The sequence below is a fragment of the Urocitellus parryii genome, chromosome 11 (assembly GCF_045843805.1).
Source record: "Urocitellus parryii isolate mUroPar1 chromosome 11, mUroPar1.hap1, whole genome shotgun sequence".
In the NCBI taxonomy this organism is placed as follows: domain Eukaryota; kingdom Metazoa; phylum Chordata; class Mammalia; order Rodentia; family Sciuridae; genus Urocitellus; species Urocitellus parryii.
The window spans coordinates 92,235,143-92,262,470 of record NC_135541.1 but is presented as its reverse complement, the minus strand read 5'-3'; the positions used below and the strand labels follow the sequence as shown (position 1 = coordinate 92,262,470).

Genomic DNA, 27,328 nt, shown 5'->3' with positions numbered 1-27,328 from the left:
TGCCAATGAACTTTTATTTTATTTATTTAGCCTCATTCCTGCTAGGCAAGTGCTCTACCACTGAGCTACAACCCCAGCCCCACAAAATTGTTATTTTTGTCAAGTCATGAGTGTATTTTATTCAGAATGAGTTTGCACAATTTGTATATTCATAGTTAAATGTGTCATTGAGTCTGGGGAAAAAAAACAACAACAACAAAAAAAAACACTTGGTTGAATAAATTACTTTTATAGAAAAAGGCCTAGAACATGGTCCACAGAGGCTTACTCAAGCTGTCATTTTGATGTTCTGTTGCCCTCTACTGCTCAGAGAGACAAATTACAGTTAGCCCTTTTCTCTACCAAAGTTGACTTATTTTCTACGGGTAAAAATTAATAATAATAATAAAAAAAATTGTTCATTTGCTTAATCAACTACTTAAGTTCAGAAATAAATAGATAATACTGGAAATTAGAATACATAAATTCATCTGTTTATGTCTCTGTAAACTCTTCAATGGTAGGGACTCCTTGTTTTATCTTCATATTCCTGGCAGCCAAAATACTGTTTAGCATGGTATTGTACTCAATAAATGTTAGGTAAAGAAAATGCTGAGACAATCTGTGCAATTATTCATGTATTCATTTATCATTTTTATGAAATTCCTTATTATAAATATTACCCTATATTTATAAAATTAGTAAATTTTTTTCTAATATATTAATTCTATAAAGAATTAAAGTTATTTTAACATCAATATTACTCACCATTTCAAACTCGTTATTTGTAGACATTTTGACTGTGGTTTTACATGGGTACTTTTGTGGCTATGTTATTCTTTTTAGTTAATTGGAGATTTTTTGCTGGTTAGTTGGGATCAACTGTGGGAGGCAGAAAACATGAAAATACTAGTGACTTAAAATCTGAGTTTGTTTCTGTTACACACAAATCTATGTATATCAGGTCTGACATGAAGTTTCCATTGTCCACAGCATCCTGACTCCTTCTGTCTTATAGCTCTGTCATGTATCAGCCATGTGTACTAAGTGTTAAGAAGACACACAGAGCCTCTGTGAAAGTGCATTAGGATGTCTGTATGCCACATCAGAGTGGAGATTGGCATATGGGTATTCTGACAGAAGATGTGACGTAATGGTCCATTACAACTGTATAAGATTGGTGTGCCCAATGTTTTTTTATTTTTTATTTATAGACAGAGTCTTCATAATTTGCTTTAGGACCTCACTATGCTCAGGCTAGCTTTGAACTTGTGATTCTTCTGCTTCAGCCTCCCAAGCTGCTGGGATTATAGGCATGTGTCAGGGCTGGTGTGCTCAATTCTAAGCTACATGATGCACAATAAATTTCAGAAATTGATATCCTATAAATTCATACCCCAAATTGGTACTCATAGGGCCCAAATATCTTGTTTTTTTTTTGTTGTTGTTGTTATTGTTGTTGTTACATAGCCTTCTCATTCTTCACAGTAATGATTTTGAATCTCTTATTTCCTCAAATTTCTGGTCCTCACATTCTATCCTTCTGATACTTTCTGCTTCACATTCTTACATCCTCATTTTTGCCATAGTTCTTCATTTTTCATTTAAGAAATGGAAGCTACTGAATGGGACCTTTCTCTGCAAGGTCATCTTTTTTTCTACTGTCATATCTCCAAACTCTCAATAGAGTTTGCAGCTATTTTGTTTTCTTTTTTTGCATTGAAGGAGCATTATCTATAGCCAAAGTCAGCTACAGGTGTGAATACAGAGAATTGGATTTTCTCAAGAACAGGGTTTTGAAATCAGTAAGAGAAATGGATTATAGAGCAGGGAATAAAGGGATATGTAAGATACTGATTAAGATGATGGATCTTGGAATCTAAGTGGGACTAAAGAGATAAATGAGGACATGATGAAGTGAGGACTGGGACAATATGGCAACATTAATAGATTGTAGGTCCCATGAGGTCCTTTTCTTTGACTATTATTTGTCGTCTTATTGATTTATACAATTCCTTGTGTGTTCTGAGCACCATCTTTTGTTGGTTTTAAGGTTTGTATTTTCATTCTATCTGGGGGTTTCCTCCCCAAAAATTTATGATATATTTCGATACACAGATGTTTTAAACTTTACCAAATTTATATTTTATGATTTGTTTTTTATGTTTGAATTTAGAACTCCTTTTCCATACTGATATTGTTAAAGGTTTAATTTAAATCTAGGAGATTAAAATTCTCCTAGAATTTAAAGGTTCACCTTTTTACATTTAGATCTTCACCTGAAATGTATTTTTATTTCTAGTCCTTAATGCTCATTAACTGATATCTGCCCCATCAATTAATTAAAAGACCCTTAAAAAAATGCTGATGCTTTTTTTTTGCCAAATTCAGAAGACACAATTGAGGAAGGGCTCCAAATTTCCTTGTTCAGCTACTCTGAATGTGTGAACATATATTTATATATTGTATACATTTGAATTTGTGAATTCTTGTTACATATCAGATGCACACACACATGCACACACACACACACACACACGGATTTTGTTTAGATACATACACATGCATATATATTCATATATATGTAATACACACGCACACACACACACACACACACACACAAGCAGAAAACAACATTAGGACTTATTTGGTATTATATGTGAATATATATATGTCTCCCTTGGCCCAGGAGGACCACATGGAAGCTTATCTACAGCAACCTTGATTTTGAGCGCAACTGAATAAAACAACCACCTCATAAACACAACCACTCAGCCAGTTTAGAGGCTGAATCAAAATTGTGTGGGACTCTCCAGCCAAAACAACTAGGGGGAACAATGTGGTCCTCAGCTGAGACCTGAGTGGCCTCAGGATTGGCAGGGCCACAGCCTCCTGACCCCTGCTTTCTGCAGGCGGTTGCAGCGCTGCGGAAGCCCCCTGGTGCCCACTACCCAGCTACAGGGCTGGGGCTCTCCTTCCTTTTCGGGCTCTTTGGCACTCTACCACCATGCTGCGCGATGGTGTGGGGCTTTCTGCTGCCCACGGTGGCCGGGCTTGACTACGACGAAACCTACCACGTTTTTGAAGAGCTCTTCCTGCAGCTGGACGGTCACGGGTGTGGGATGGTGGACATTGAGGAACTTCCAAGAGTCCTGGAAGCCATGCGCATCCCTCTGATGGAGAACAGCAAGGTGGGGTGTGGTGGCGTCTGGACAGCAGGGGGCTGGGGTAGGGCGCTCGAGGCCTCTCCATCCTGCCCAGCTCTCCTCAGGGCCTCAGACGTTCTTTTCCAGTGAGTGGCTTCCTGTCAATGATGGGGCTCTGGGAACACTTGGTGCAAGTCCATGTTCTATTAGTGAGCTGCTCTGTGAACTGCACAGGGAACCTTACTGTTCTGCCTGAGGGACCAGCACCACCCAAATACATAGAAGGCAACAAGAACAAACTAAGCCAGTCGAGGGTCCCTCCTGGTGGCTGATGATGGTTCATCCAGGTGCTCTCCTCAAGGGCATCCCAGCTTGGAAACTGGGGCCTGCCCCCCTGCAGAGGAGTTGCTCCCAAGGCCCCATCCCTGGGCAAGTGCTCAACAGGGAGGAGGAGCATGTCTTGGGCTTTCCCATGTGCAGTCGCCTTTTGGCTGATGCAGGGAGGGGACAGTAATTACAACCACAGATTTTCAGTTCAACCATATACTAAAGACATATCTATACTATAATACTGTACCCTATAGTATAGAATTGTCTTAAACAAATGACAGTATAATTACTATTGTATTTTCAGAGTCTCTTCATTTCTATAGCTGTGCATTTAACCAGTTGACCCAATAAAGTAAAAAAACAAACAAACAAAAAAAAACAAACAAAAAAACCAGACTTTGTTTTACTTTAAGCTTCTGTAAGAGACTACATGGCCCAATGGGCAGTGTGGGAGAGGTTGTGGGGATGCAAATATGTTTAAAATAGGACTGTGACCTCAGATTTTGTAAAAATATTGTTTCAAGATAAGAAACAGAATTAAATTCAGAAAGAGAAAAGAAATAATGTTTAATAAATTTCTCTCTGGAAGACTTTAATTAAATGATGGATGTGAAGGCAAGGGTCTCTGAATCCAGAAAAAAACATGTTAGCATAGTAAGAGTCAACATTAACTGTATTATTCTTAGGATTTACAAAGTGCATGCTAGAGAAAATGAGATAACTATGTAGTATGAATAATGCTATATCACATTTTACTTATGGAACTTGATGGTTTGTTCCCTAAGGCCTATCAAACCACAGAAATGGCAGTGTTAATAATAGTATGCATTGGTTACACTGGATTCTGGAAGGCCACGTTTTCTTTCTAGTTTTTCTGCATTCACCTTTCATTATACAAATCAAAACAAACAAATAACAACAGCAACACCCTCCCCAGTGGTTATATCATTCTTCCCAACTGAATTTAGTTCTAGAAACTAACAATAACATTTATCTTTTCAGCAAGAGCTGGATACTCTCCTCTTCTTCATCAGGCTGTCTACAGTTAGTGCTGTCTTCTGTACCTCCACTCAGGGATGACTTGGTTCCCCAGGGACATTGGCATTGTTTTTGAACATTTTTAAGATCCTGACTGTGTGTGTGTGTGTGCATTCACATATTTGTGCAAAGGGCCAGGAATATTGCTAAACATGTCATAGTGCACAAGACAGCAAAGAATTACCTGAACCCAAATGTCAGTAATATTGACATTGAGGTACCCTGACTTATTTCAACTGCAAATTCCTAGTACACCTTGCTCCTCCCTTCCAATAGATGAACATACCAATTACTTCACTGGCTACATGGAGGTGGCCTGAACAAACCTCTTCAGACTTTCGGTACTCTCATAGTTTACTCAGTTGTAAAATGGGGACAATAATGGTACTTACCTCTTAGGATTATTTTGATGGTTAATGAGCAAACATATGGAAAATGCTTAAAACTGCTTGCTGAGATTTAAGTAGTTAATTAGCTTATATATTAAATATGTCAAGTATTAGTTTATCTTTATTTATGCCTGTGCTTGATTTCTTTTCTTTAGTCTCAGGGAGTGAAGTGTTTCTTCTCCTTTTCAACTTTGGTACTTCTTGGCCTCATGTCCTCTTAACTCCTTTAAAAGAGGAAAGGTAAAACTTTCTTTTGTTTTTCAATGCTTTGGTGTGTTTTTGTTTTTTTCAACAGTGCTGAGTATTATACCCAGGGGCTCTCTACCTCTGAAATACATTCCCAGTTCTTTACATTTCTTTCTTTCTTTTTTTCTTTTTTTGAGAGAGGGTCTTGCTAGGTTGTCCAGGCTGACCTCAAACTTCTGATTTTCCTGCATCAGTCTCCTGAGTTGCTGAGATTATAGGAATGTTCCATGGTCCCTAGCCAACTTTCTTTTCTTTATGCTATATTTTCAAATTCTTCCTGTCTCATAACAATGATCCTCTCTTGACTCTGGCTCTCCCATCTTTCCCTTTTCCCCTCTCTGATCCACTTTCAGTCAAGGTCTTTGACAGAGCAAGGTCTACACTTTCTGTCTCATTTCCCTTACTCCATTTGTCTGTTTCCTTGGTCCCAGGCTTGATCACCACCAGGTTCTGACTCAATCTGTGCAAGCTTTGCATTTCATCACACTAGAAGCACATCATAGTAGGTACTCTGAGCACACTGCTTACACCAGACATCTTAATTCTCTGTGCCTTTCTTGTGCACACCCCAGCCCACAGGACACCTTGTATGGGGGGGTGCACAGGTACCATTAGACTAGAACGTGCCAAGTGGGCAAGTTCATTTTCAGTCAGTCAAGGCAGCACAAGGTAATTTCTCAACTATTGGCCTTGGGCATGGCTGACTAGAGTCATAGCATCTCTCAATGCCATTTTCATGCCTGGTAACGGTCCCTGGAGGACAACTGCTGCAAACTCACAGGCTTGTGTTGGTACAATGCTCAGAGACATAGGTTCCTACTGGACACTTGTCACAGGTAAGTACCTGGCCAGTGGCACAGTCAACATGGTGGTATGTGCCAGTGAGACTTGGAGCCTTGGGTTCTGGCTGGGCCATGGTGGTGGTGCTAATGAATCTAAGTAGGAGAAAAGAGCCAGTGATCATAGTGGCTCCAATTCCACATGTGATGCAATGCGATGCAGCTGCATTAGGCGAGGGTGGTGCTACTGCTTGCAGAGGTACCCAAGGCTGGGGGGGGTCGTTCTCAGGGATGCCCGGGGCGGGGCTTGTGGCTCCATGGTAGCTGGAATCCGTGGCTGCTATTGCCCAGCGCCATATCCACCGCCGCCTCCTGGGACGGGAGCCCATCTACCTCCAACACCCCTTGTGCACTGTGGCAGCCAGGCAGCCAAGCAGAGGAGGAAGGTGGCAAGGGAGGCACTCAGCACCTGCCAAGTGGCGTGGCTGCCTGGGCTGGAAGAAACAGCCTTGGCTGCAGCCTGGGCCTCCAGGTACACTCCTCAGACAGCGGCTGAGGAGAACCAGGGAGGAGGGCTGGCCCAGAGAGAGCAAAAGGACAACTTCCCATAGCAAAGCCTTCAGCCACTACCAAACACCATCCTCCGCTGCCCAGACCCGCAGGCGAGGGACTGTCCTTTCTTCTTTAAGTTAAATATTTCTGGTATTTTGTCACTTTGAACGGAAGCTAATTAACACAATATCTTTATAATCACTTTAGAATTAAGGTTCTGTTTTACTTTCTTAATCTTCATTAGCATCAATCCTATTCTTGGTCCTTTGCTCTTATTATCTTATATATTTTCATAAATTCTATATAAATTTTAGAACCAGCCTATTTAGTTACATACACATAAGCATACACACACATATACTCCCTTTTTGGATTTTGATTATAATTTGTTAAATGTGTAGCTTGATTTGCTGGTGAATTGGCAAATTTATAATATTAAATTTTCTCTCATAAACATTACATCTTCATTTATTTAGATCTTTTTTTTTTTTAACATGAGCACTTATTTATTGTAAAAGAAAAAAGCAATGACAGTTCCAGGGGATGAGTGGCTACCATCCTCCTAGCACACAGCAGCACAGTCGCAGGGGAATCAGAGTTCTGGAGACATGGGGGTGCACCAGGGACAGCCGAGGCAAACCACTTTCTAGATGTTCACCGGATCTTATACTTGTCCCACTTCTTTTCAGGGTCATAGGGCTCCCAGCAGATGGCATGGAAGATGTGCTTTTTCTTCTCATACCAGCTCCTCAGCACCACATTTCCTGCATGAGACTCATACTTTTCCACAGTGGCATCGCTGAGTATCCACCCATCATCATGAAGATCAAAGTTAAAGAGTGGCCAATTCTTCCCACTTACCTTGGTAACAATGAAGTCACAGAAACTGTGATGATGGGGAATGATTAGTCCTCCTTGATGTACATGAACTGCTCCACCCCTGCTTACCTGAGCTCACTGGAGTCTTCACACAGGATCTCAAGTGCCTTCTGGAGGAACTGCTGCATTGTATTGCCCCTTTTCATTTTGACTGTCTGCTGGTGTCTGCAACCAGCCCAGTAATTGAAGGTGATTTCAATCTCTTCACTCTTAATCTTCTCCTGCTTAGCTTCCCACTCCTGCTACAGCTCTTCCAGGAGACGATTTTCCGCCTCCTCCCTGTCTTGGTCAGGCAAGAAGCCAGTGTACACATCTGGGTTCTTCCCCAATTTCCTTCTCTTTGTGGTGATCTCTTCCCTTTCCAGCTTCTCCTCATGCATGGTCATCTCCTCCTCCTTTTCACCTCCCTCCTCTTCTTCCTCCAAGGTGAAGGCAGGCTAGAGATCTTCTTCTTGGCCTCCTTCTTGTGCTCTTTTCTCGCAGCTTCTCCAGCTTTACCTGTAGCTCCTTTGACTCCTCCCTCTTGGCCAGCTGCTTTTCCTGCTCCTTCACCAGTGCTTCCTGTTAGGCTTTCATGTCATTCAGGGTCACAAGGCCGATGGTGCTGGACTTGAGCTCTGCCTTCACAGCATCATAGTGTGCAGAGAACTTCTCGTCAATGTTGGATTTCATTATGTTGTTTTCTGTGACCCGCTGCTTCCTTTGCTCCATCTGCTCCTGCTGCTCTTCCCATTTCTTCATCAGATTTTTGGCGTGCTGCCTCGCTTGGGACACCCTTGTAATGAGCCTTGGTGGCGGCAGAGGTGTGAGCAGTGGCAACAACTGTGACAGCAGCCCTGCTAAATCCTAGATTTTTTTTTAACAGAAGGGAATCAATACTGAAAAATGTCCATTGGGAGATTTCTCAGTGAAAGCAGTTTCAGCAGTGTGACAAAGGGCTACATCAGACTGCAGAGGTCTAATGAATGAAAGGGAGGTGAGAAGATGAGGTCTGTTATTGTGTTTTATTGACTTAGAAATATTGAGATAAAGAAAAAGAACAAATGAGGAAGTCTAAATATTATTTATTTTTTTAAGGATAGGTGAGCTTTGAGGAAGAATATCTGTCAGAGAAGGACATGTTGCACATGATGCAGAGAGAGGAGGTGGCTTATAGCCAACTGGGAGGGGTTGGAACGAACATCTCAAGATGTGTGTGTGTGTGTGTGTGTGTGTGTGTGTGTTGAGGTGGAAACTACAGTTTACAACTTAAACACAGCAATTCTCATGCTATCTGAACATGGTCCACTTGTTTTTTAATGCTTCTTTCCTTACTGGTTGCTAGATTAGACTGAAATTTTTTAAGGATTTATCTTGATGACTTAGAAAAATACATGTCATTTCTCAACTTGATTCACGTAGTACATGATCATAAAACTGAGTAAGTCTTTTAAAAAACAAAACTCCACAGATCCAATTGTAGAAATTTCAGGATAGCCTCCAAGGTAACAATCAGGGAATCTTCAGCAGTTCCAGGAGTGCTCCAACAGCTCCAAAATAACCCTCATGTTCTGAAAAAAATGCTTTCAAGTGTTTCTTGGACCAATCATCCAAAGCATATGCCAAAAGCTGCATGATGATGGTATTAATTCTCAAAAAAATTCCAACAAATACCACCTGGTTAATGTTCTCGAAGCTACAGCCCAGCCTGACAATCCAAACCTCTCATAATCTCCCCCATAAATATCTCGCACTAGTTTATCCACTTTGGTGCTACCTCCACAAGATACCATTTCAAGAGCTTCTTCAAAAGTGGTACAGCCAGTAAGAAGACAGCAGAGACCAAAAAAATTTCCTCCTCTAAGACTTGTGCCTGTGACCCTCTTGTAATTATCTTTGGAGTACACTGCTAAAATGCTAACCCCTGAGCCAATGTTCACCAGAAGCAGAGGATGTGGGTTTTTCAACTCAAATGGTAACTTCTGACATTTTTCAGAATCAGCAGGAATTTCAAAGTAATAGCACTGTGATAGTCCATTGAAACCAACTGAGTCAATACATAAAATTCCTTGGATTAAGCAGTCTAGTTCATGCAGTTTGCAAAGCTGAAGACCACCTATCTTTGCATCCACACAGAGTCAGGACCTTCAGCTCCAGGTGCACATCCCTAATGCCCCTGGACCCATAAGCCACATTGGAGGTCAAGTACTTTCAAATGCTTTGAAGACTCTCCACTTCTTCCTCTTCTTCTTCAGCAGTGATGTCTTTGGGCTCAAAATAAACCAGCATGACAATAGTTCCACCAATATCCAAGCCAAACCATAATTTTTGTTGTTTGTGTTTCCTGAAATTTCTATTTGTCTTTCTTTTATTTTTACTGAGAGAACATTTCTTTACTACATCATGGATATCACACATTTCCATAATTATTCTATCTGTAATGTAGACCACATTTCATTTTTGTTCTTGAAGACATTGTATTTGGGGGCCAACTGGCTTCCTATTCTGATTTAGATTGTTTAGCAAACTCCATGCACAACTCTCAACCTGGAATTGTTTTTTTTTTTTTTTATTAAACTTCACTCCTAGTTCCACACCCTCATATTGTACATCATCATTGGTTTGTACCTCACTTCTCTGGAATATATCCAAAGGCATATTTAACAGAAACAGACAATCACATAGAAGGGAGATGAAATTTGTGAGCACTTGCAAATTTGAAAATGTCTTTAATATGCCTTCATGTTGATTTATAGTTTGGTAGAGCACAATGTTGAGAGACACAACCAAGTCAAGATGGCACCTGGCACTTTGCCAGGGGGAGTGGTTTGAGAAGTAAGGCCAGCAAGTCATTAAGATGATGCAGATTCCTTAATGACTGACTGCTGTATCTAATGATGTTAATTAAGTTAAGCTGTGTATAATCATTAAGATGATGAGGATTCCTTATTAGTTGACTGCTGTATCTAGTTTATGTTAATTAAGTTAAGCTGTGTGTAATTATTTGGGTATGTATTCTTCTCTGTCTCATAATAAAGTGGCTCCCACTGTATCAACCTTCACAAGATTTTTGTAACCATCCACCACCCCACCCCACCCCCTTCATTTTGCCCAGCCAGACTTCGACAGATGGTGGCCTGTATGGCGAGCTCCAGGACACTTGGGGGTAAGTGACAAGGAAAAGCAGCCCATCCCTATAGATAGGACAGGAGCAAATCTGCTCATCCCTAGAAGCAGAGAGGACAAAAGGAAGGATGGACATTTTGAGAAATAGAGAGGATTAATACAGTATGTTTGTGTCTTGTTTTGTCTTGGTTTGTTGTATTGTCTTTGTTACGAAAATCTGGAAGGGGTGTTAAGTAAATTGCTAAGGGAAGAAGGCACCCTAGTGGAACTAAGAACAGTTAGGGCAGCACAAAATTGTATACTCAAAGTTTTTCCCTCCTCAGAATGGTGAAGACATTGTTTCATTCTCTTCTAGCACAGAGTGTTCCTAATAAGGAGTTTGATGACAGTTTATTATTGTTTCTTGGTAACTGACCTCTTTTTCCTCCTTTTCTCTACAGACTTTAAAAAAAATCTACTTTTCCTATGTTTATTTGAGCACTGTGCACAATAGCCTAGATATGAAATCAACCTAAATATCTATCAGGATGTGAATGTATCAAGAAAATGTGGTATGTACACAATGGAAATTCTATTCAGCCATAAAAAGAAGAAAATCCTGCCATTTGCAATTACAGAGATGAGCATATAGGGCATTATGCTCACTGAAATGAGTTCATGACAGAGGGACATATTCTGCAATATTCCACTTCCAAGAGATTCCTAAAATAGTCAAATTTGTAAAAGCAGAAATATAATGGTGGCTGCCAGGTACTAGGGGAGGGGAAATGGGCAGTTTTTGATCCATGTCTAGAAAGTTTCAGTGAACCAGAATAAGTAAGTTCTAGAGATCTGCTGTACAACACTATGCTTGCAGTGAACACACTGTCCCATAAACTTAAAATGTAGTAAAAAGGGTAGACCTCATGTTATATGTTCTTACTACAGTAAAATATAAAAATAAAAATAAAATCATTTCTCTAATCATTTGGTGTTCTAAAATTTCATGGTAACCTGACATGGTCTTTTTTTTTTCCCTTGATACTCCTTTATCACCTTTATTAAGAATAGTTATGTCTTTAACTTTGGAGGAGATGTCTCTAAAATTTTTACCATTTCATTCTTCCTTATTTTTATTTTTTCTCTATTCTTTTTAAAAAAATTTTAAGTATTGATTATTTTTTAGTTGTAGTTGGACACGTTATCTTTATTTCATTCTTATATGGTGCTGAGGATCGAATCCAGGGCCTCACACGTGCACCTCAGACATGCTAGGCTAGCGCTCTACTGCTGAGCCACTACCCCAGGCCCAACATTGTGTGTGTGTGTGTGTGTGTGTGATGCTGGGGATTGAAGCCAGGGCCTTGTGCATGTGAGGCAAGCACTCTACCAACTGAGATATACCCCCAGCTATTTTTCTTCTCTATTCTATTTGCTGGATGTTGGAACTTAAGGATTTATTTTCTTTGTTTCACCTTCTCTGAAGCTCTCTTTTTCTAATCTTTTGATTTATGTTCTAGAAGAGGTCCTAGTCTTTGTCTTTCAACACTTCAATTTTATTTTGGGGGTTACTGGGGATTGAACCTAGAGGTACTTTACCACTAAATTACATAACCAATCTTTGTATGTTTTTATTTTAAGACATGGTCTTACTAAGTTGCTGGAGCTGGTCTGAAACTTGTGATCCTCCTGTCTGAGCCTCCTTAGTCCCTGGGATTACAGGTATGTGCCACAAAACCTGGCACACTGTCCCATGAACTTTCAATTGATTTTTTAAATTTTAGCAATCATATGCTTAGTTTGCAAGACTTTCCTTTTGTATTTTTATTTTGGTGTGGGGGGGCAGGGTTAGGAGTAGGATTATCTAGGGCTAATTTTGTGGAAGTAATTAATATATTTTCAAATTTCTCTAAAAATTCAAATTCAAATATTTTAGGTTTTTTTTTTCCTATTTTATAAGCCTACAATCTCTGTTCTTCTTTCTGGATTAGTAAATCTTGAATTTGTTTGTTTATTCTGCTTATTTTCTTTGTCTTTCAACACTTCAATTTTTTTCGGGGAGTTACTGGGCATTGAACCTATGGGCATTTTACCACTAAAGTGGATCTTTATTTGTCCATCATATTTAAGAATGGGACTGTCCTAGATAAGCTTTTCGGAGTTTCTTACTATTGAATATATAGGTCTTTCCTCCTACAAGTTAAGTGCCTGTGCTGGGAGCTCCATGTACATGGGAAGGATAATTAATTATGGTAATCCTGGTAACCAAAATAAGCCTCAAAACTTCATTGGTTTTCTATGATATTTGCTTGTTTCTCAACTGCAGCATGGCTCAGATGTTCCTGATTCATTGGTGGCTTTTCCTCATCTAGTGACTCAGAGACCCAGGCTCCTTCACCTGATACTACAGCCATCTTTGAACTTCGTGGCTTCTGCTTCCAGCTGGCACAGGGTGAGTGAGAATGTGAAAAGGCACTTTTTCTTTCTTTATTCCTTCCTTTCTTTCCCACTTTCTCCCCACCACCCCACCATCCACTGGGTACAGAACCCATGGCCTCACAAATGTTTAGCATGTGCTGTACCATTGTGCTACATCCCAGCTCCGCAGTTGCTTTCTTAAAAGCCCTGGCCTGAATGTGACACACACCACTTCTACTCACATTCTGTGTACTTAAATAGCTACATTTGGATATAAGGGAGGCCAGAAAATGAAATACCTAGTCTGGTAGTCCCTTCCCAGAAAAGCATCAGGTTAAGGAATGAGGAAGTCAAGTTCTTGTTACATAGCTAAACACAGCTTTTTAATATATATATTTAAATTGGGGATGAACAAATACCTTTATTTAATTAATTAATTTGTTGATTTTTATGTGGTACTGAGGATCAAACCAAGTACCTCACACATGCCTGACAAATGTGCTACCACCAAGCCACAACCCTAGCCCAAGCTAACCACAGTGTCAATAAACAGATTTACCCACTAGTTGCCTTAATCTTGGGGTTAGAAGGTTGATGACTTTTAGTTTTGCAGGGAGAGGTTTGGAACTCCAAAGAAGAAGGCAGAGGGCTTTACTGAGGACATTGATGTCCATCCTCAGCATACCTAATTCTCCTCAGTTTATTCTGTTTTTCAGAAGAAGAAAACTTATTTTTCCCAGAGGTGAAATGCTAGTTGGTATTTCATGTATTTAAAAATGGCAGAGGAAGGCAGGAAATGTAGGCAGATATCTGGTGTCATCATGTGCTAGGCCCACTTTCAAACAATCCTTCCATTTTAGCCTCTTAGTTCTCTGCACTTAGAAGCACCTGCAAACTGAGCCTGAAGCTTCTGTGGGTTTCTGCCATGGAGATTTATCTCTCCTACACAAAAATCACTTCTTGCATATTCCATCCTGCACTGGCAATTCTCCTCCTGCTTTCCTTGGTGTTCTGAATTAATTCCCATTTATCACTAGGCCTTAGAAAGGTAGGGAAGAAGAAGTCTTGTGCTGGGTCTTGAAACCCCAGAAGTTTCCTTGCAGGAATGTTTCATGCATTCAACCAGAGTTTTATTTGTCTATATTATCTTTAAAAGGTCACTTCTCTGTCTGCTCAATTGTTTTAAAGCATGTTCATAACTAGCAGCTCAGACTACTAATTTTGGGTTTTCATCAGGGAGCATGGCTCATAGAGTCTGTCATCCTCTGCCTACCAAAAGGCCAGCAGGAGGGTGATATTTGAAGTGTGTTTAGAGGACATTTATTTCAATTATTTAACTTCTATTCTTCAAATAAATTGGAACAATCATTGGCCTAGTCTTAGCCATAACTTCATTGAATGAGTTGTGGTTAAGCTTTATGACCTTCATTTTAACAACACAACATAGTACCCTTATTAAGCCTGTTATTGTGATCATTTTAGGAATTTTTAAGAGACATTATCCACTATCTTTATCTTCCAGAAAGATTTTTTTCAAAAAACTCTTTGCTACAAAAACTTTACATTTTTCACAACACAGATGCATTCCCTCCTTTTTGATAATTAGTATTGTACAATTCATTGTAAAGTCATGTGCTGAATGCAGATGCTTTGATCAACAAGACATACCTTATATGTGGTAGCTACAAGATACAGCTTAGTGTGTAGTTTGGCTATGGCACCTTGGTTTGTGTATGTGCACTCTGGTGTTTACTCTATAAAATTGTCTAAAGATTTGTTTTTTAAAATACATCCCTGTCATTAAGCAACATGATGGAATTTCCCTTTATCATCTTTTTAAAGTTCTTTAGTCTTGATTTTTATTATCTGAAAATTCTAAAAGTGTCTCTAAGATCATGTGAATTCAGGGCTGTGGTTATAGCTCAGTGGTAGAGAACTTGCATGGCACATGTGAGGCACTGGGTTTGATCCTCAGCACAAGAAAGAAAGAAAGAAAGAAAGAAAGAAAGAAAGAAAGAAAGAAAGAAAGAAAGAGAGAAAGAGAGAGAGAAAGAAAGAGAGAAAGAAAGAGAGAAAGAAAGAGAGAAAGAAAGAGAGAAAGAAAGAGAGAAAGAAAGAAAGAAAGAAAGAAAGAAAGAAAGAAAGAAAGAAAGAAAGAAAGAAAGAAAAGAAGGAAGGAAAGAAGGAAAGAAGGAAAGAAAGAAGGAAAGAAAGAAGGAAAGAAAGGAAGAAAGAAAGGAAGAAAGAAAGGAAGAAAGAAAGGAAGAAAGAAAGGAAGAAAGAAAGAAGGAAAGAAAGAAGGAAAGAAAGAAGGAAAGAAAGAAGGAAAGAAAGGAAGAAAGAAAGGAAGAAAGAAAGGAAGAAAGAAAGGAAGAAAGAAAGAAAGGTGTTGTGTCCATCTACAACTAAAAAAAAAAGGAAAAAAAGAAGAAGATAATATAAATTGAGGTAGAACTTGGTTGGTAATTGGTTTCATACTTTACCTGGCTGCAATTCTCAAATGGGGACAGGGTAAAGGTGTCCAGGGTGAGGAGTGCTCTGTGATTATTTAAGGCTTTTTATATTTAATATATGGTACAATTTTAACATAATTTGTTTCTTATACATTTTATAAATGTAAACATAAATTAAAATACACATTAACTGGAAATCTACTTGAGAATTTTTTTTAACCTTGCAGTAATGTGGCCATAATTCTTACATAATAGAACTTTTTGGACTCTACTTATAGTAAAATTTTACTGTATCTTCCTTTATTTATTAATTATACAGGGTTAATAAAATGTTCACACTATTTGTTGACAAAGATCAGCATACATTTTATGTTATACTTATTGTAAAATAAATGGGTTATTTTATTATACACTTCAAAACTCCTGTACAAGATAACATAAATAACATGAATATGAAAATAAAGTAAATAAAAAAATTTAGTTGAGTACATTTTGGTATGTATCTATTTTGATAGAATATAATATATTTGGTACTCATTTCCATAGAGAAAATACTTTTCTTCCTTTTAAATATTTCTTTGAAGACATACAAAATAGCCTTACTATTTGTAGTGGATTGAAAAAGGAATCTGCAAAATTCATGTCTATTGGAACCTCAGAATATGACATTGTTTAGAAATAAGGTCTTTGCAAATGTAATTAGTTAACATGAGGCCATACAGGATTGGAATGTGCCCTCAAATCCAATGATTGATGACCTTGTAAGAAGGTCATGGGAATACCCAGAGACACGTATAGGGTGAATACCTCTTATGACAAAGGCAGGGATTAAAGTGATGCAGCTAAAAGTAAAAGAAAATCAAGGATTGCTGGCAGCCACCATACATTAGAAAGGGGGCTAGGGAGAGAATCTCCTCTGAACCTTTAGAAGGAACACACTCTGCCAACACCTTTATTTTGATCTTCTGCCTCCTGAACTAGGACAGAGTAATTTTCTATTGTCTTAAGTCATGGGGTTTCTGGTAATTTGTTACAGAAATCCTAGGAAACTGCCCTAGCTCAAATTTAAAACATCTCCTTCTGTGAATACTTATAATTTGAGCATTTACTGGAGCTCCACAAATAAGTGCCAGCTGGTAACTTTCCAAATGAGAGTTAACTAACTCACTGGTACCTAGAGGAGCATTTCCACAGTAATCTTAAACAAAACATGATGAAGAAAAGCCATTCTCCCCTTCTTTTTCACAGAAAACACACTGTGGATTAATATAAAATGCTTTAGTGCAATTTAAAAAGCTTTGATCACATGAATATTTTTATATGAATTATAGTCAAAGGAGAGGACATAAATGAAGGTTGTCAAATTTTACTATGCAAAGAGATGCTACTCACAAGTAATTTGAAGAAATTTTTTTTATTCTTCTGTCAAAACCCACAGATGGTGCCCACATTGTGTTTGATTAATTAATCTTGAGAAGACACCAATAAGAAAGAAGTGATACTTGAGGGAAAAAAAAAAACAGGTTAAATGTATTTTCTTGAATGATGAATTTTCATGATTTTATAACATGGAGAAAAAATGTAAAAAAATGATAAATGCCACAGAAATAAATTAAAATTATTATTTTTAAAAAAATATTTTTTAGTTGCCAATGAACTTTTATTTTATTTATTTATATGTGGTGATGAGAGTTGAACCAGATGCCTCACACATGCTAGGCAAGTGCTCTACCACTGAGCTACAACCCCAGCCCCACAAAATTGTTATTTTTTTTCAAGTCATGAATGTATTTTATTCAGAATGAATTTGTGCAATTTGTATATTCATAGTTAAATATGTTATTGAGTCTGGGAAAAGAAAAAAAAAACACTTGGTTGAATAAATTGCTTTTATAGGAAAAGGCCTACAACATGGTCCACAGAGGCTTACTCAAGCTGTCATTTTGATGTTCTGTTGCCCTCTACTGCTCAGAGAGAGAAATTACAGTTAGCCCTTTTCTCTACCAAAGTTGATTTCTTTTCTACAGGTTAAAAAAAAGAAAAAAGTAATTGTCCATTTGCTTAATCAACTACTTATGTTCAGAAATAAATAAATAATACTGGAAATTAGAATACATAAAATCATCTGTTTATGTCTCTGTGAACTCCTCAATGACAGGGACTCCTTGTTTTATCTTCTTATCCCTGGCAGCCAATATACTGTTTAGCATGGTTGTGTACTCAATAAATGTTAGGCAAAGAAAATGCTGAGGCAATCTGTGCAATTATTCTTGTCTTCATTTATCATTTTTTATGAAATTCCTTATTATAAATATCATTACCCTATATTTATAAAATTAGTAAAAAATTTCTAATATATTAATTCCATAAAGAATTAGTTATTTTAATATCTATCGATATTACTCACCATTTCAAACCCTTTATTTGTAGACATTTTGACTGTGGTTTAACATGAGTACTTTTGTGGCTATGTTATTCTTTTTAGTTAATTAGAGATTTTTTGCTGGTTAGTTAGGATCAACTGTGGGAGGCAGAAAATGTGAAAATACTAGTGATTTAAGATCTGACTTTGTTTCTGTTACACACAAATCTATGTATATCAGGTCTGACATGAAGTTTCCATTGTCCACAGGATCCTGACTCCTTCTGTCTTATTGCTCTGTCATGTATCAGGCATGTGTACTAAGTGTTACGAAGAGACACAGAGCCTCTGTGAGAGTGCATTAGGATGTCTGTATGCCACATCAGAGTGGAGGTTGGCATATGGGTATACTGACAGAAGGTGTGATGTAATGGTCCATTACAACTCTATAATATTGGTGTACTCAATGCTTTTTTATTTTTTATTTATAGACAGAGTCTTCATAATTTGCTTTAGGACCTCACTATGCTCAGGCTAGCTTTGAACTTGTGATTCTTCTGCTTCAGCCTCCCAAGCTGCTGGGATTATAGGCATGTGTCAGGGCTGGTGTGCTCAATTCTGAGCTACATGTTGCCCAGTAAATTTCGGAAATTGATATCCTATGAATTCATAGCCCTAAATTAGTACTCATAGGGCCAAATATCTTATTTCTTTTGTAACATAACCGCCTCATTCTTCACAGTAATGATCTTGAATCTCTTATTTTCTCAAATTTCTGATCCTCACACACTGTCCTTCTGATACTTTCTGCTTTACATTATTACATCCTCATTTTTTTCCATAGTTCTTCATTTTTCATTTAAGAAATGGAAGCTACTGAATGGACCCTTTCTCCACAAGGTCATATCTTTTTTCTACTGTCATATCTCCAAACTCTCAATAGAGTTTGCACCTATTTTTTTCCTTTTTTTTTTGCATTGAAGGAGGATTATCTACAGCCAAAGTCAGCTACAGGTGTGAATACAGAGAACTGGATTTTCTCAAGAACAGGGTTTTGAAAATGAGTAAGATAAATGGATTACAGAGCAAGGAATAAAGGGATGTGTAATTTACGGATTAAGATGATGGATTATGGAATCTAAGTGGGACTAAAGAGAGAAATGAGGACATGATGAAGTGAGGACTTTGACAAGATGGAAACATTAATAAATTGTAGGTCCTGTGAGGTCCTTTTTCTTTGACTATTAGGTTATTTGTCTTCTTATGGATTTATAGATTCCTTGTGTGTTCTGAGCACCATCTTTTGTTGGTTTTAAGGTTTGTATTTTCATTCTATCTGGGGGTTTCCCCAAAAAATTTATGATATATTTTGATGCACAGATGTTTTAAACTTTACCAAATTTATATTTTATGATTTGTTTTTTATGTTTGAATTTGGAACTCCTTTTCTATACTGAGGTTTTAAAGGTTTAATTTAAATCTAGGAGATTAAAATTCTCCTAGAAGGTTCACCTTTTTAAATTTAGATCTTCACCTGAAATGTATTTTTATTTCTTGTACTTAATGCTCATTAACTGATTTTTGTCCCATCAGTTCATCAAAGATGCTTTAAAAAATACTGATGCCTTTTTTTTCCAAATTCAGAATACACAATTGAGGAATGGGCTCCAAATTTCCTCTGAATGTGTGAACATATATTTATATATTGTATACATTTGCAATTGTCAATTCATGTTACATATCAGAAAGTTAATTTTTTCCCTTAGATGCACACGCACATGCACACACACACACACACACACACACCACACACACACACACACACACACACATTAGGATTTGGTTTTAGATACATACACATGCATATATATTCATATACATGTAATACACAAACACACACACACACACACACACACACACACACACACACATCCAAGGAGAAAACAACATTAGGACTTGTTTGGTATTATATGTGCATATGTATTTCTCCCTTGGCCCAGGAGGACCAAATGGAAGCTTCTCTACAGCAATCTTGATTTCCAGCACAACTGAATGAAACAGCCACCTCATAAACACAACCACTCAGCCAGTTTAGAGGCTGAATCAAAATTGTGTGGGACTCTCCAGCCAAACACAAGTAGGGTGAACAATGTGGTCCTCAGCTGACACTTGAGTGGCCTCAGGATAGGCAGGGCCACAGCCTACTGACCCCTCCATTCTGTTGGCGGTTGCAGCGCTACAGAAGCCCTTTAGTGCCCACTACCCAGTTACAGGGCTGGGGCTCTCCTTCCTTTTCGGGCTCTTTGGCACTCTGTCACCATGCTGCGTGGGGTGTGGGGCTTTCTGCTGCCCACGGTGGCCGGGCTTGATTACGATGAAACCTACCGCGTTTTTGAAGAGCTCTTCCGGAACCTGGACCTTCACGGGTTGGGGATGGTGAACATCGAGGAACTGCTGAGAGGCCTGGAAGTCGTGGGCGTCCCTCTGATGGAGGACAGCAATGTGGGGCGCGGTGGCGTCTGGATGGCAGGGGGCTGGAGTAGGCCGCTCGAGGCCTCTACATCCTGCCGAGCTCTCCTCAGGGACTCAGATGTTGTTTCCCAGTGAGCAGCTTCTGCAAATGATGGGGCTCTGGGAACACGTGGTGTAAGTTCATGTTCTATTAGTGAGCTGCTCTGTGAATTGCCCAGGGAAACTTACTGTGTTGCCTGAGGGGCCCAAGCCACCTAAATACATAGAAGGAAACATGAGCTAACTAAGCCAGTGGAGGGACCCTCTTGGTGGCTGATGATGGTTCATCCAAGCGCTCTCCTCAAGGGCATCCCAGCTTGGAAACTGGGGCCTGCCCCCCTGCAGAGGAGTTGCTCCCAAGGCCCCATCCCTGGGCAAGTGCTCATCAGGGAGCAGGAGCATGTCTTGGGCTTTCCCCTGTGCAGTGACCTTTTGGCTGATCCAGGGAGGGGGCATTAATTACAACCACAGATTTACAGCACAACCATAAACTAAAGACATATCTATACTATAATACTGTACACTATGGTATAGAATTGTCATAAACAAATGACAGTATAATTACTATTGTATTTTAAGAGTCTCTTCATTTCTATAGCTGTGTATTTAACCAGTTGACCCAATAAAGTAAAAAAAAAAAAAAAAAACAGGCTTTGTTTTACTTTAAGCTATTCTAAGAGACTATATGGCCCAATGGGCAGTGTGAAAGAGGTTTTGGGGGTGCAAATATGTTTAAAAAGTACTGTGACCCCAGATTTTGTAGAAATCTATTTTCAAGATAAGAAACAGAATTAAATTCAGAAAGAAAAGAAGTAAGAAATCTAATAAATTTCTCTCTGGAAGACTTGAATTAAATGATGGATGTGAAGGCAAGGGTCTCTGAGTCCAGGAAAAACATGTTAGCATAGTAACAGTCAACATTAACTGTATCTTTCTTAAGATTTACAAAGTACATGCCAGAGAAAATGAGACAACTATGTAGTATAAATAATGCTATATCACATTTTACTTATGGAAATTGATGGTTTGTTCCCTGAGGCCTATCAAACCACAGATGGCAGTGTTAATAATAGTCAGTATGCATTGGTTACACTGGATTCTGGGAGGCCATGGTTCCTTTCTAGTTTTTCTGCATTCACCTTTCATTATACAAATCAAAACAATCAAATAACAATAGCAACACCCTCCCCAGTGGTTATATCATTCTTCCCAACTGAATTTAGCCCGAGAATCTTACAATAACATTTATCTTTTCAGCAAGAGCTGGATCCTCTCCTCTTCTTCATCAGGCTGTCTAGAGTTAGCACTGTCTTCTGTACCTCCACCTCAGGGATGACTTGGTTCCCCAGGGACATTGGCATTGTTTTTGGACATTTTTTAAGATCCTGTGTGTGTGTGCATTCACATATTTGTGCAAAGGGCCAGGAATATTGCTAAACATGTCATATTGCACAGGACAACAAAGAATTACCTGAACCCAAATGTCAGTAATATTGACATTGAGGTACCCTGACTTATTTCAACTGCAAATTCCTAGTACACCTTGCTCCTCCCTTCCAATAGATGAACATACCAATTACTTCACTGGCTACATGGAGGTGGCCTGAACAAACCTCTTCAGACTTTTGGTACTCTCATAGTTTACTCAATAGTAAAATGGGGACAATAATGGTGCTTACCTCTTAGGATTATTTTGATGGTTAATGAGCAAACATATGGAAAATGCTTAAAACTGCTTGCTGAGATTTAAGCAGAAAATTAGCCTAAATATTAAATATGTCAAGTATTAGTTTATCTTTATTTATGCCTGTGCTTACTTTCTTTCCTTTAGTCTCAGGGAGTGAAGTGTTTGTTCTCCTTTTCAATTTTGGTACTTCTTGGCCTCATGTCCTCTTATCTCCTTTAAAAGAGGAAAAGTAAAACTTTCTTTTGTTTTTCAATGTTTTGGTGTGTTTTTTTTTTTTTTAAACAGTGCTGAGTATTATACCCAGTGTGTCTCTACCTCTGAAATACATTCTCAGTTCTTTTCATTTCTTTCTTTCTTTCTTTTTTTGAGAGAGGTTCTTGCTAGGTTGCCCAGGCTGGCCTCAAACTTATGATTTTCATGCATCAGTCTCCTGAGTTGCTGAGATTATAGGAATGTTACAAGGTCCCTAGCCAACTTTCTTTTCTTTATCCTATATTTTAAAATTCGTCCTGTCTCATTACAATGATTCGCCCTTGACCCTGGCTCTCCAATCTTTCCCCTTTCCTACTCTCTGCTCCACTTTCAGTCAAGGTCTTTGACAGAGCAAGGTCTACACTTTCTGTCTCATTTCCCTTACTCCATTTGTCTGTTTCCTTGGTCCCAGGCTTGATCACCACCAGGTTCTGACTCAATCTGTGTACACTTTGCATTTTATCACACTAGAAGCACATCAGAGAAGGTACCCCAAGCACACTGCTTACACTGGACATCTTCGTTCTCTGTCCCTTTATTGTGCACACCCCAGCCCACAGGACACACTGTATGGGGGGCGGGGGCACAGGTACCATTAGACTAGAATGTGCCAAGTGGGCAAGTGCATTCTCAGTCAGTCAAGGCAGCACAAGGTAATTTCTCAACTATTGGCCTTGGGCATGGCTGACTAGAGTCATAGCATCTCTCTATGCCATTTTCATGCCTGGTAAAGGTCCCTGGAAGACAACTGCTGCAAAATCGCAGGCTTGTGTTGGTACAATGCTCAGAGACATAGGTTCCTACTGGACACTTGTCACAGGTTAGTACCTGGCCAGTGGCATGGTCAACATAATGGTATGTGCCAGTGAGACTTGGGGCCTTTGGTTCTGGCTGAGCCATGATGGTGGTGCTAAGGAATCTAAGTAGGAGAAAAGAGCCAGTGATCATAGTGGCTCCAATTCCGCAGGTGATGTGGCTGCAATAGGCAAGAGTGGTGCTGCTGCTTGCAGAGGTTTCCAGGGCTGGGTGAGTGGGGTGCTCACAGGGATGCCTGGGGCAGGGCTTGTGGCTCCATGGTAGCTGGAATCTGTGGCTGCTATTGTCCAGTGCCATATCCACCGCCGCCTCCTGGGTCCGGAGCCCATCTACCTCCAACACCCCTTGTGCACTGTGGCAGCCAGGCAGCGAGGCAGAGGAGAAAGGTGGCAAGGGAGGTACTCAGCACCTGCTAAGTGGCGTGGCTGCCCGGGCTGGGAGAAACAGCCTGGGCTGTAGCCTGGGCCTCCAGGTACACTCCTCAGACAGCAGCTAAGGAGAACCAGTGAGGAGGGCTGGCCCAGAGAGAGCAAAGTGACAACTTCCCATAGAAAAGCCTCCAGCCACTACCAAATACCCTCCTCCTCTGCCCAGACCCTCAGGCAAGGGACTGTCGTTTCTTCTCTAAGTTAAATATTTGTGGTATTTTGTCACCTTTAACAGAAGCTAATAAACACAATATCTTTATAATCACTTTAGAATTAAGGTCCTGTCTTACTTTCTTAATCTTCAATAGCATCAATCCTATTCTCGGTCCTTTGCTCTTTTTATCTTATATACTTTCATAAATTCTATATAAATTTTAGAACCAGCCTGTTTAGTTACATACACATAAGCATACACACACATATACTCCCTTTTTGGATTTTGATTATAATTTATTAAATGTGTAGAATGATTTACTGGTGAATTGGCAAATTTATAATATTAAATTTTCTCTAATAAACATTACATCTTGGGGCTGGGGATGTGGCTCAAGCGGTAGTGCACTCGCCTGGCATGCGTGCGGCCCAGGTTCGATCCTCAGCACCACATACAAACAAAGATGTTGTGCCCGCCAATAACTAAAAAATAAATATTAAAAATTCTCTCTTTCTCTCTCTCTCTCTCTCTCTCTACCTCTCTCTTTAAAAAAAACAAATTACATCTTCATTTATTTAGATCTTTTTTTTTTAACATGAGCACTTATGTATTGTAAAAGAATAAAGCAATAACAGTTCCAGGGGATGAGTGGCTACCATTCTCCTAGGACACAGCAGCACAGTCACAGGGGGGTCAGACCCTTGAGGTCTGGAGACATGGGGGTTCGCCAGGGATAGCCAAGGCCAAAAAACTTTCTGGATGCTCACTGGATCTTATACTTGTCCCACTTCTTTTCAGGGTCATAGGGCTCCCAGCAGATGGCAGGAAAGATGTGCTTGTTGTTCTCATAACAGCTCCTCAGCACCACATTTCCTGCATGAGACTCATACTTCTCCACAGTGGCATCACTGAGTAGCCACCCATCATCATGAAGATCAAAGTTAAAGAGTGGCCAATTCTTCCCATGTACCTTGGTAACGATGAAGTCACAGAAACTGTGATGATGGGGAATGATTAGTCCTCCTTGATGTACATGAGCTGTTCCACCCCTGCTGACCTGAGTTCACTGAAGTCTTTAAGCAGGATCTCAAGTGCCTTCTGGAGGAACTGCTGCATTGTATTGCCCTTTTTCATTTTGACTGTCCGCTGGTGTCCAGAGCCAGCCCAGTAACTGAAGGTGATTTCAATCTCTTCACTCTTAATCTTCTCCTGCTTGACTTCTCACTCCTGCTACAGCTCTTCCCAGAGACAATTTTTCTCCTCCTCCCTGTCTTGGTCAGGCAAGAAGCCAGTGTCCACATCTGGGTTCTTCCCCAATTTCCTTCTCTTTGTGGTGATCTCTTCCCTTTCCAGCTCCTCCTCATGCATGGCCACGGCCTCCTCCTTTTCTCCTCCCTCCTCTTCTTTTTCCCAGGTGAAGGGCAGGCTAGAGATCTTCTGCTTGGCCTCCTTCTTGTGCTCCTTTCTTGCAGCTTCTCCAGCTTTACCTGCAGCTCCTTTTACTGCTACCTCTTGGCCAGCTGCTTTTCCTGCTCCTTCACCAGTGCTTCCTTTTAGGCTTGAATGTCATTCAGGGTCACAAGATGGTGCTGGACTTGAGCTCTGCCTTCAGAGCATTGTAGTGTGCAGAGAGTTTCTTGTCAATGTTGGATTTTATTACATTCTCTTCTGCGATCTGCTGCTTCCTCTGATTCATCTGCTCCCGCTGCTCTTCCCATTTCTTCATCAGATTTTTGGTGCATCCTGCCTCGCTTGGGGCACCCTTGTACTGAGCCTTGTTGGTGGCAGAGGTGGCGGCGGCGGCGGCAACAACTGTGACAGCAGCCCTGCTAAATCCTAGATTTTTTTTTTAACAGAAGGGATCAATGCTGAAAAATGTCCATTGGGAGATTTCTCAGTGAAAGCAGTTTCAGCAGTGTAACAAAGGGCTACATCAGACTGCAGAGGGCTATTGAATGAAAGGGAGGTGAGGAGGTGAGGTCTGTTATTGTGGTTTATTGATTTAGAAATATTGAGATAAAGAGAACAAATGAGAAAGTCTAAATGTTATTTATTTTTTTAAGGATTGGTGAGCTTTGAGGAAGAATATCTGTCAGAGAAGGACATGTTGCACATGATGTAGAGAGAAGAGGTGGCTTATAGCCGACAGGGAGAGGTTGGAACCAATAGCTCATGACGTGTGTGTGTGTGTGTGTGTGTGTGTGTGTGTGTGTGTGTTGAGGTGGAAACTACAGTTTACCCATCGTAAATAGAGAAGACCTTGAAGGTGACATTTGAGTAGTTCTGAAAGAAGTGACATGGAAGACTTGATGAATCATGGGGGGGGAGCTTTCTAGAAAAAAATATAGGAAGAGGTAGGGGCTGAAGGGAATTTGGAATAGAGTGAATGAGAAAGAGGATGCCAGGAGGTGTGTGATTCAAGAGGTAACAGGCCAGATCACATGAGGTCTTGCAGGAAATTGTAAGGACTTGGGCTTTTACTGATATATTATTGGATAGTTTTAAACAAGTGTGTGACATGATATAACTTAAGTTGTAACACCCTCACTCTTGCTGGTGTATTGAGAGTAGTTAGGGTAAGGATGAAATCAAGGAGAGCAATTAGGATAGTTTTACAGCACAGACAAAATTTGAGGGTGGCTTGTACTAGGATGGAAGAAGTAAGAACTGTTTGGATTATTGATATATTTTGAAATGGTGAAAGGATTTTCTTCTGGGTCATGTGTATGATACAAAAGAGGGTAGTCAGGAGTTTTGTTATGAGCACTTAGAAGACTGGGGCTGCCATGTAGTGGGATGGAAAAGATTGTGAGAGAAACTGGGTTAGGACAGAGTGAATATCAGAATCTATTTTTTTTTTAAGTTTCAGATGCTAATCTGACATCTAAGTAAAAATGTCAAGTAGGCAACTTGAACTAGTAATCTGGAGTTCAAAGAAACACTCTAGCTAGAGAGAGGAGGTGGCTTATAGCTGACTAGGAGGGGTTGGAACCAACAGCTTTCAGAAAGTCTTTAAAGCCATGAGACTGGGAGAGATGACCAGGGAGAGAGAATACAGTATACTGAGTCCTAATATTTTCCAATGTTAAGAGACAGGGATGTTAGAGTCTGTAAACAAGTCAGAATGGCACCTGGCATTAGAGTGTGTAAACAAGTCATGATGGCGCCTGGCATTTTGCCAGAGGGAGTGGTTTGTGAAGTAACACCAGGGAGCCATTAAGTGTGGAGATTCCTTATTGGTTGACTGCTGTATCTAGTTTATGTTAATTAATATAAGCTGTGTGTCATGTATATATACCCCTCCTGTGCTACAATAAATGGCTCCCACTCCTGCTGTATCAATGTACACAAGTTGCTCGTCACCCCCCGGTTATTTTGCTGCAGCCGTGCTGTGGCAGATGGTGTCCCATACGGGGAGCCCCGGGACACTTGGGTGTAAGTGATGAAAACAAAAGTTGCCCCAAATCTGTTTGTCCCTAGGCAGATAGGGCGAGAGGAAAAATGGTCATTTTGAGAAAATGGAGAAGACTAATACAGTATGTTTGTGTCTTGTTTTTTCTCAGTGTATTGTATTATCTTTGTGACAAAAATATGGAAGGGGTGTTAAGTAAATTACTAAGGGTAGAAGGCACCCCAGTGGAACCAAGAATAGTTAGGGCATGTGTTGATGGAAGTCTAGGAACTCTAGTCAGAAAGAAGAAAGTTCAGAGGAGGAAAAATTATCAGAAAAAAAAAAGTTGCAGCAATAGGCTATTACTGAATACTTTTCATGACTGGAGGGTGCGTGAATCTGTGTGGCGGCTGCCACGTGCATGAGCCGGTCAT

At 39.8% G+C, this 27,328-nt stretch overlaps 3 pseudogenes; all 3 read right to left on the bottom strand.

Annotated features, from left to right (window-relative positions):
* Positions 1–7,113: 7,113 nt before the first annotated feature.
* On the bottom strand, positions 7,114–8,521 carry LOC144249329 (protein FAM50A pseudogene; annotated as a pseudogene).
* A 308-nt stretch (positions 8,522–8,829) lies between these two features.
* On the bottom strand, positions 8,830–9,110 carry LOC144249236 (pantothenate kinase 2, mitochondrial pseudogene; annotated as a pseudogene).
* Positions 9,111–24,266: 15,156 nt separating this feature from the next.
* On the bottom strand, positions 24,267–25,746 carry LOC113178344 (protein FAM50A pseudogene; annotated as a pseudogene).
* Positions 25,747–27,328: the final 1,582 nt, after the last annotated feature.